This window comes from Micropterus salmoides, unplaced genomic scaffold, assembly GCF_014851395.1.
Source record: "Micropterus salmoides isolate LMB-PRFRI ecotype aquatic unplaced genomic scaffold, ASM1485139v1 Ms_hic_scaffold_837, whole genome shotgun sequence".
In the NCBI taxonomy this organism is placed as follows: Eukaryota; Metazoa; Chordata; class Actinopteri; order Centrarchiformes; family Centrarchidae; genus Micropterus; species Micropterus salmoides.
This window is the reverse complement of record NW_024044612.1, coordinates 1,314-8,669: the sequence shown is the minus strand read 5'-3', so window position 1 is coordinate 8,669 and position 7,356 is coordinate 1,314. Positions and strand designations below refer to the sequence as shown.

Below are 7,356 nucleotides of genomic sequence, written 5' to 3'. Positions count from 1 at the left end.
CTTGGCATTTCTATTTTATACAACGTACTATACTTTTTACTCAACTACATTTGTCTGACAGCTGTAGTTACTAGATTTTCATCCCCTTCCTGTCCAGTGAAAACCAAGTGAAATGTGAATGTTTGATAAACTGAAGCAGAAACTGACCAGGGCTGTCCCCGAGTAAGGATTTAAATAGTCGAATCAGAGTTGTCAAGTCCTGCCTTTAGTCGACTGATAGTCGAATCACGCCGACAACTATACACGTCGCAGTTCCTCGTGGGTCTATTTCAAGTAGCGGCTATTTAAAAGCGATAAAATATTCTTTGTGTGGTTCATCAACGGTGATAAATTATCCGAAAGTCCCGCGAGGTGCAGACAACTCGGCACAACACCAGCGTCTCCGTCTCTTCAGCAAGTGTTCCTCTTCCGCCACCACACACACACACACACACACACACACGCTACACCTTAGTGTTGTGTCGTTCAAAGAACGTTTCGTTCATTTAACCTAATCGTGTATATGACTCGGGAGGAACGGGTTGTCTCAGTGAGTGATTCGTTCATTTTCACGCATGCGTGAAGGATCTTGGACTCTTACATTCACTCGTCACACAGCAGCTGCATGGGCTCCGTCAGCACAGGAAACAGAATTGATTAGTTCACGACTCTCAACTGTGGGTCTGTTTGATCGTTCATTTGTCACGTGACAGCTCGGCTACAGGGCTGTGGTAAGCAGGCAGCACAGGAAGCAGAACTGATTAGTTCACAACTCATAGCAACTGTGGGTCTCCAGGTTTGAGTCGTTCATCTGTCACGTGACAGCTACTGTGTGGAGCAGGAATGAACGACTCGTTCACCGCTCACATCGGTCCTCCTCACTGAGGAGTCCTCAGTCTTTCGTTCACTCGGCTGAGTGCTGCCAGCGCCCGAGAATGAGAGGCAGGTCGGCCGTCAGGTAAGTGGACTGACATATAGCTATTTTGTTAATGACGTGACATTTAATAAAGCATAACATTATTACAGCGCAGTGATGTTGTGCTAAGTTATAGTTTTAACACAGCCGCATAGTAACTTTAGTCCTGCTAGTGTTTACAGCTAACAGCTGATGAGAGTTGTTCTGGGTCCACTTCAGAGCCCTGACAGGGTTCTACCGGGAGCTGAATTACCTCAGAGGTCGTCTCCTCTCTAAAACAAACAGACCCGGTCATTAAAACATTAAAACACAGCCACGTAGCAACGTTAACGTTAGTCCTATAAACAGCTGACAGCTGATCCTGGTCCGCCAGAGAACGCAACGTAACTTTTCCTTTTTATTTACCAACAGAGCCGTGCTGTTGTTTCACAGCTCGTGACTGGTGAACAACCTGCAGTGTTTGAGAGCGATGTGCTCATGTGTGTTTCTCTGTCTGCAGAATCCAGACCCGATGTGGCCCATTCTGCATCCAGACCGTGTTTATTTCTTTGTTCCTCTCTCTGTGCTGGAGTTCTTTTACAACTTGGTGGTGAAAATGGAAGGATTTAGCCGGAGTAGTGCATTGCATATAGACAACATATTTCTGTGGTTTTTACATGGTTTGAATTTGGTTGTGGGCCCAAGGGGGTTTATATAATGATAATATAGTAATACAGTAATCAAGAGGTGAATTTGTGCATTATACTTTGTCAATTAAAGCAAGCCAGGCAGCCTTCCGTGTTTGGGAACGGCGCTGTTTTTTAATCGCCCACTAGAGGGCTGCAGCGCCACAATAACCAGCCTAGTTCAAATGAACGAAATGACACAAAAAAAGATTAGTTCATTTTAATGAACGAGATTTGAATGAACGAGTCTGTCAAAAGAGTCGAACTTGCCATCACTACTACACCTACACTTGCGCACTGACGGATTTATTTGCGCACTTTTAAAAACATTTATTGGAAGTTTAATTCTTTTTACATGTTTATTTACAGCATTAAACATTGAAACGTATTGTAATAGGCTGTATTCTAACGTATTGGGAGAAAACTGGTAGTTCCATGTAAAATCAGATGTTGAGCACCCCAATATCGCCAAAATGGCATGATCCTAGTTTCGCTGCAAAGCTGAGATTCACACTTGAATCAGGCTCCGCCAATCGAAGCATCGACTCCTGGACTATTGGGGGTCAGCCCTAAAACTGACTTTAAGTAAATTTTCCTGATAATACTTTTGCCTGTATTTTTAGGAGGTAAGCATTAGCTAGTTATACAGAGTTCTCTAACAACACGTTCTGTAACTTGACCTGCATAACACGACATAATACTATCTGGAAATCTACCATGTACACTCAATTTATGGCGTGTTTACTGACTTGTGATAAAGAACAGAAGAGACACACACGTTGAGCTGGTCTTAACTTCATGGCAGGAAGATTTATTTTGCCGCCATGCGTACTGAGATCCTATACTACCCAAGTGTGGCAAGGCTGTCAAATAACCAAATTTCGTCACTACGTTCTTCTTCTTCTTGTAGAATCCCGGTAGTGTAGATGCTCATCGTGTGTTGAATAGATATAAAGTAGAAGCAGCAGTAGTGTTAGAAGAATAAGTAGTAGTTGTTGTAGTTTAGTTGTCTGGTTTATTAGAGACAAGTGAAATTTGGATAAATGGAGGACCACACCTGTTATTTAGCACTTTACACACTGAACCTTTAATCGGTTGTGACCTCCCCCCAGTCAACTCACGGTGGATTAAGCACACCTTCAACTGGGCAGCTAAAATAACCAAGGAACTCTCTCTCACCACTTCCAGCTTCTCCTGTGTGGAAGGTGCTACAGGTATCAACCAAAACCACTCGCCAAAAAAAACGCTTCTTTCCTTCAGCAGTCAGAAGAACACTCAACAACCCCATGAGACCCCATACTGATCTGAATGCACTGAAAGCTCTGGACTGAACTCAGGCTGGACTTGTTTGCACTGGTACATCACTGTACCATATCACATATATTCACTGTATATTCTCACATTCAAGTGTTTTTCTGGGTTTTTTTTTTGGTGGTTTTTTTTGAACAAATGGTTTTTGCAAGTTTTCTTTTCATTACAGTAAAAGAAGACATGGAAGCAAAATACACCAATGTCTCTGTACTGTCCTGGCTAAGGTGTGGTAACTCCAACTATTTCAAAATTGACCACTATATGAAAAAAGTGTCCTGCCTTAAACAGTAAATTTGTAACTTTGATGGAAGGCTTCTCATCTAATAACTCTCTATTCTATTAGTTTGTTGTGTGCTGATAGATGTTTAGGAGATATAACCCTGGTGACAGCTGTTCCTGATGAAGTTCAGACATTATTTAGAATTGGAATTTAAACATTTGCTAATCAAAGGTAAAGCAAAGAACAGTGTACTGTTCCTCTGGTCAGTTAGTTTAGTTTAGTTTGTTATGCTGTGTCAGTTTATCTGCATTTCCCTGGTGTTTCTGTGTGTTCTCTGTGTGTGTCTTTGTGTGAGTAGTCTCTCTGTCTCTCTCGCTCTCTTTGGGCATTTTAAGAAAGTACCTCCTCCCCCTGAGTGAGCACCGATGCTGGTTTGTTGAAGATGTGTAACACCTTTGCTGCACGATGGAGGAGTTTTTATAATTTACGCTAGGGAGAGTCAAGTTCATCCGGAAGTTGGCCGCTGTATTTAAACCCTACGCGGGTAAGGAAGCTCGATTTGGCTGTGAGTTGACTCCGTGACGGAGTGGAAGTGGAGAGGGTCTAGTTTCAAAAAGGCCCTTGGTCACACTTCCTAATTTCTCGAGTTAACAGTCGCCATACTGCAGGTAAATTGCATTTTAAAGTTGAACTTTTACATTAAACGTTTATCATTAATTCATAATCTTTGTATAACGTTAGTAAGATTATTAAATACATTTTTATATTATAAATGTTTTAATGTTGTTCATTATAATAAATGTACATACAGCCAAGTGGACTTTCATTATTAATTTTTATATAAATTATTATATACAAACAATTTATAGCTATCAATATATGTCAAAACTGTTATAAAGTTGAATTGTTAGTAAAACTCTGAAAGATGAAGTGAAAAATGTCTCTTTTGTATTATTTGCATGAAAGGAGATTTGCATGTACTGACCTTTACTTCATGTCAGGCAACAACAGCACAACATCAAATTGGCGAGTTACCAGTTGTCCTACTGCAGGTAAATTACATTTTAAAATTAAACTTTTACATTAAACGTTGTTTATCATTAATTCATAATCTTTGACTGTATAACGTTAGTAAGATTATTAAATACATATTTTATTCATTTTTTTTATGTTGTTCATTATAATATATGTACATATAGCCAAGTGGACTTTCATTATTCATTTTTATATATATATATATAATTATTATGTACAAACAATTTAAAGCTAACTATGATCTTCATTAATATGTCAAATATGTCTGTTATAAAGTTAAACTGTTAGTAAAACTCTGAAAGATGAAGTGAAAAATGTCTCTATTGTATTATTTGCATGAAAGGTTGGAAATTTGCATCTACTGACCTTTACTTCATGTCAGGCAACAACAGCACAACATCAAATTGGAGAGTTACCAGTTGTCGTAGCTACTACAGGTTAAAAGTTGCTTTTAAAGTAAAACTTAAATATTAAACATTGGACATCTTTATTGTTAAAACAACATTTTACATCTGCTGAATGAAAATCAAATCAAATGTACTTTATTTGTCACATACACATACATGTTGAGATATTCATCCTCTGCATTTAACCCATCCAAGGGAGCAGGGAGCAGCCGCTGTGCAGCGCCCCAATTCCAGATCTTATGTCAGTGTCCGGTCAAAGCACTGACTGAAGAAACCTAACATGTTTGTGACTTTGTCACATTGCACTGATAATTCAGAATGGCTTGTTCAAATGGAGAGATTTTACTATGAAACGGGTAGCTCAAATCAAGCAATCTGATTGGTTCATAGCTATAATATAATGAGCGTATATAACGGGTAAGACATTGAATTCCTTTGCACAGATCCGTTTCACTCCGCCACAAACAGGGTCTGAGTTATAATCTGAGCTTCGTGGAGGTCTCACGCCCCATTTACACCTGGTATTAAAATGCGATCTGATACAGATCTTCTGATACAGATCTGATACAGATCGCATTTTACCAGCGGAGATAAATAAATAAATAAATAAATAATGAGAGCGAGCGAGAGAGAGAGAGAGAGAGAGAGAGAGAGAAATCATTGCTTTTACGTGGTTCAACATTTCCCTCTCTCACACACACGAAAACACACTCATCAGTCCACTACTTGCCCCAGTATGCGATATTGCAACAAAGTTTAAGTTTCAATAGCCTGTTCAAAGATTTTGCTCAAGGAGACGCAATTCCGCCCTTTCTGGTAGGTATTATATTAAAGTGTTATTATTTTACGCACTGCAGGCCGCCGGCACACAAGAGCAAACATATTATAAGTTACTAAAGTCAATCTACTGACGCTGGACAGTCTTAGTGGCTGCACAATAAACGGAAACGTACATAAATAAATAGTTCTAATAATTCTAGCCTTTGATGTATGTTGCTTTGCAACCGTCATAGCCCACCGGCAGCCTGGCGGAACTACTTTTGTCTTCATAAAGAATTGTCTGTTGATGAAATAAAACAAAGTCAAATTGCAGTGCGTCTGTTAGCCTACTTTCTTTTTGCCACACTTGATAACCCTAACAGTTAAAATCCTTCGTTCTCTTTTTAATGCACATTTTTTACAAGACTGTGATATTTTTGAAATATCAGAAAAAAATGTCTTCAAAGTAGGAAGGCAAGATCAGATCATACTGGATTTAAATAAAGACATGTTTGATTTGTATGATTGAAACAACCAGACTAATCAGCATTTTGTCTTTTTAAACTATTTCCAGGATGCTGCATTCAAAGACAGAGTCCAGTGATGGAGTGTCCTTCAGGACCTGCAGTGTTTTGCTGTTTATCATTCTTCTAATAGAGTCTGTTGGAGGTCATTTCAATGCACAACACTCCAGTAACACATTAAAGACACAACTCAACAAAAACTGGAATCTTTAAAACAAAATACTGAGTACATAAATTTTGTGCGCTTTTTTGACATTTTTCATCAAGGTTGAAGAAAAGTGGTTAGGAAAGGAAATTTTTTTTGACTTTTCAACGGCAGCCAATGATTTGTAGCAGTATACTTTTACCTTGTTCACCATCTTAGTTTAGCTAAACAAGTACAGCTGTGGATGATGGGAATTACTTTATAATGTTAATCTACCCAATAGTTTTTGAGCCCAAACATTGTTACCCGCTGGTGGTGTGGGTCAGGATTTTAAAGTCAGAAGGATCAATTCTCTGTGAACCAGAATGTCTGTTCAACATTTAATGGGAACCAATCTAATCTTTCCAAAGTGGTTGACTGATTGACCAATGTTACCATCCCTAAAATCTGCACTGAATGCAAATTTCTTTATACAATCAGAGCGTCAGCTGCTTTTTAAAATTTTCACTGCCATTGACAAGTTGTGATACAGGACTGTTGATAGACTGATGGTGAGAACATTTTACTCACAGCTCAAACTCTCTGAGGCCTTTTACGGTTAGACATACTGTCACAGGTTGACTCAAAAAAAAAACTGCGGTCAACAAAAAAGAAGAAGAAAAAAAACCAACAAGACTCAATTCAACATGTTAAACACCATAATGCTGCTCTATAGTATAAATGTGACTGAAGCTAAAAATTATGATGAGTGTGAGTCAGATACAGACTCTGAGGCTCCAGTGGTCGATTTAACATAATCTACACACATCTTTCAGGATTTAGATGATCTGTTCCCTGTTTTTAATGCAGCTGAGAGAGATTTCAGTGATTATTTCATACTGTTAATTTAATTATTTCGATGACATGAATAACGCTATGCTGCTGTTTGTTGTTTGTACTTTTGTTTTCTTTGCAGCTCAGTCAGAGTTGATTTGTTCACATCAACCAATCGTAGCACTGGCTGGTGATGATGTCATTTTGTCATGTCACCTTGAACCTGCAGTCAGCGCCAGTTCTGAGATAGTGGTGTGGGCCAAACCTGGTTTGGAGCCAGAGTACATCCATTTTACCAAGGGACAACTGATGGATGAACATCAAAACCCGTCTTATCGTTTCCGAACAGCTCTTTGTGGATGAACTGATTAAAGGAAACGTCTTCCTGAAAATCTTCAGTGTGAAAATCTCTGATGCAGGAAAATACTTTGTTTCCTTCAATCAATGCAGAAGGAAGCTTCCATCCAGCTCACTGTTGGTGAGTCAGAATGCAGCTTTATTCAGATAATAATTAAATATACTGTGATGAACAGCTTTTGTGTTTATCATGCAGAAGTGTATTATTAACTGTGAAAAATTTAT

The 7,356-nt window shown here is 38.8% G+C and overlaps 1 long non-coding RNA gene across 2 annotated transcripts; it reads left to right on the top strand.

Moving 5' to 3' along the window:
* Positions 1–2,398: 2,398 nt before the first annotated feature.
* Positions 2,399–7,088, top strand: LOC119894675. 2 transcript variants are annotated; one of them, XR_005442966.1, is made up of 4 exons: positions 2,399–3,759; positions 4,093–4,143; positions 5,867–5,961; positions 6,917–7,088. It is a non-coding gene; the product is annotated as an uncharacterized LOC119894675 (long non-coding RNA). The 2 variants fall into 2 exon arrangements; XR_005442965.1 differs by lacking the exon at positions 6,917–7,088 and having other exon boundaries at positions 5,867–6,186.
* The last annotated feature ends 268 nt before the right edge of the window (positions 7,089–7,356 follow it).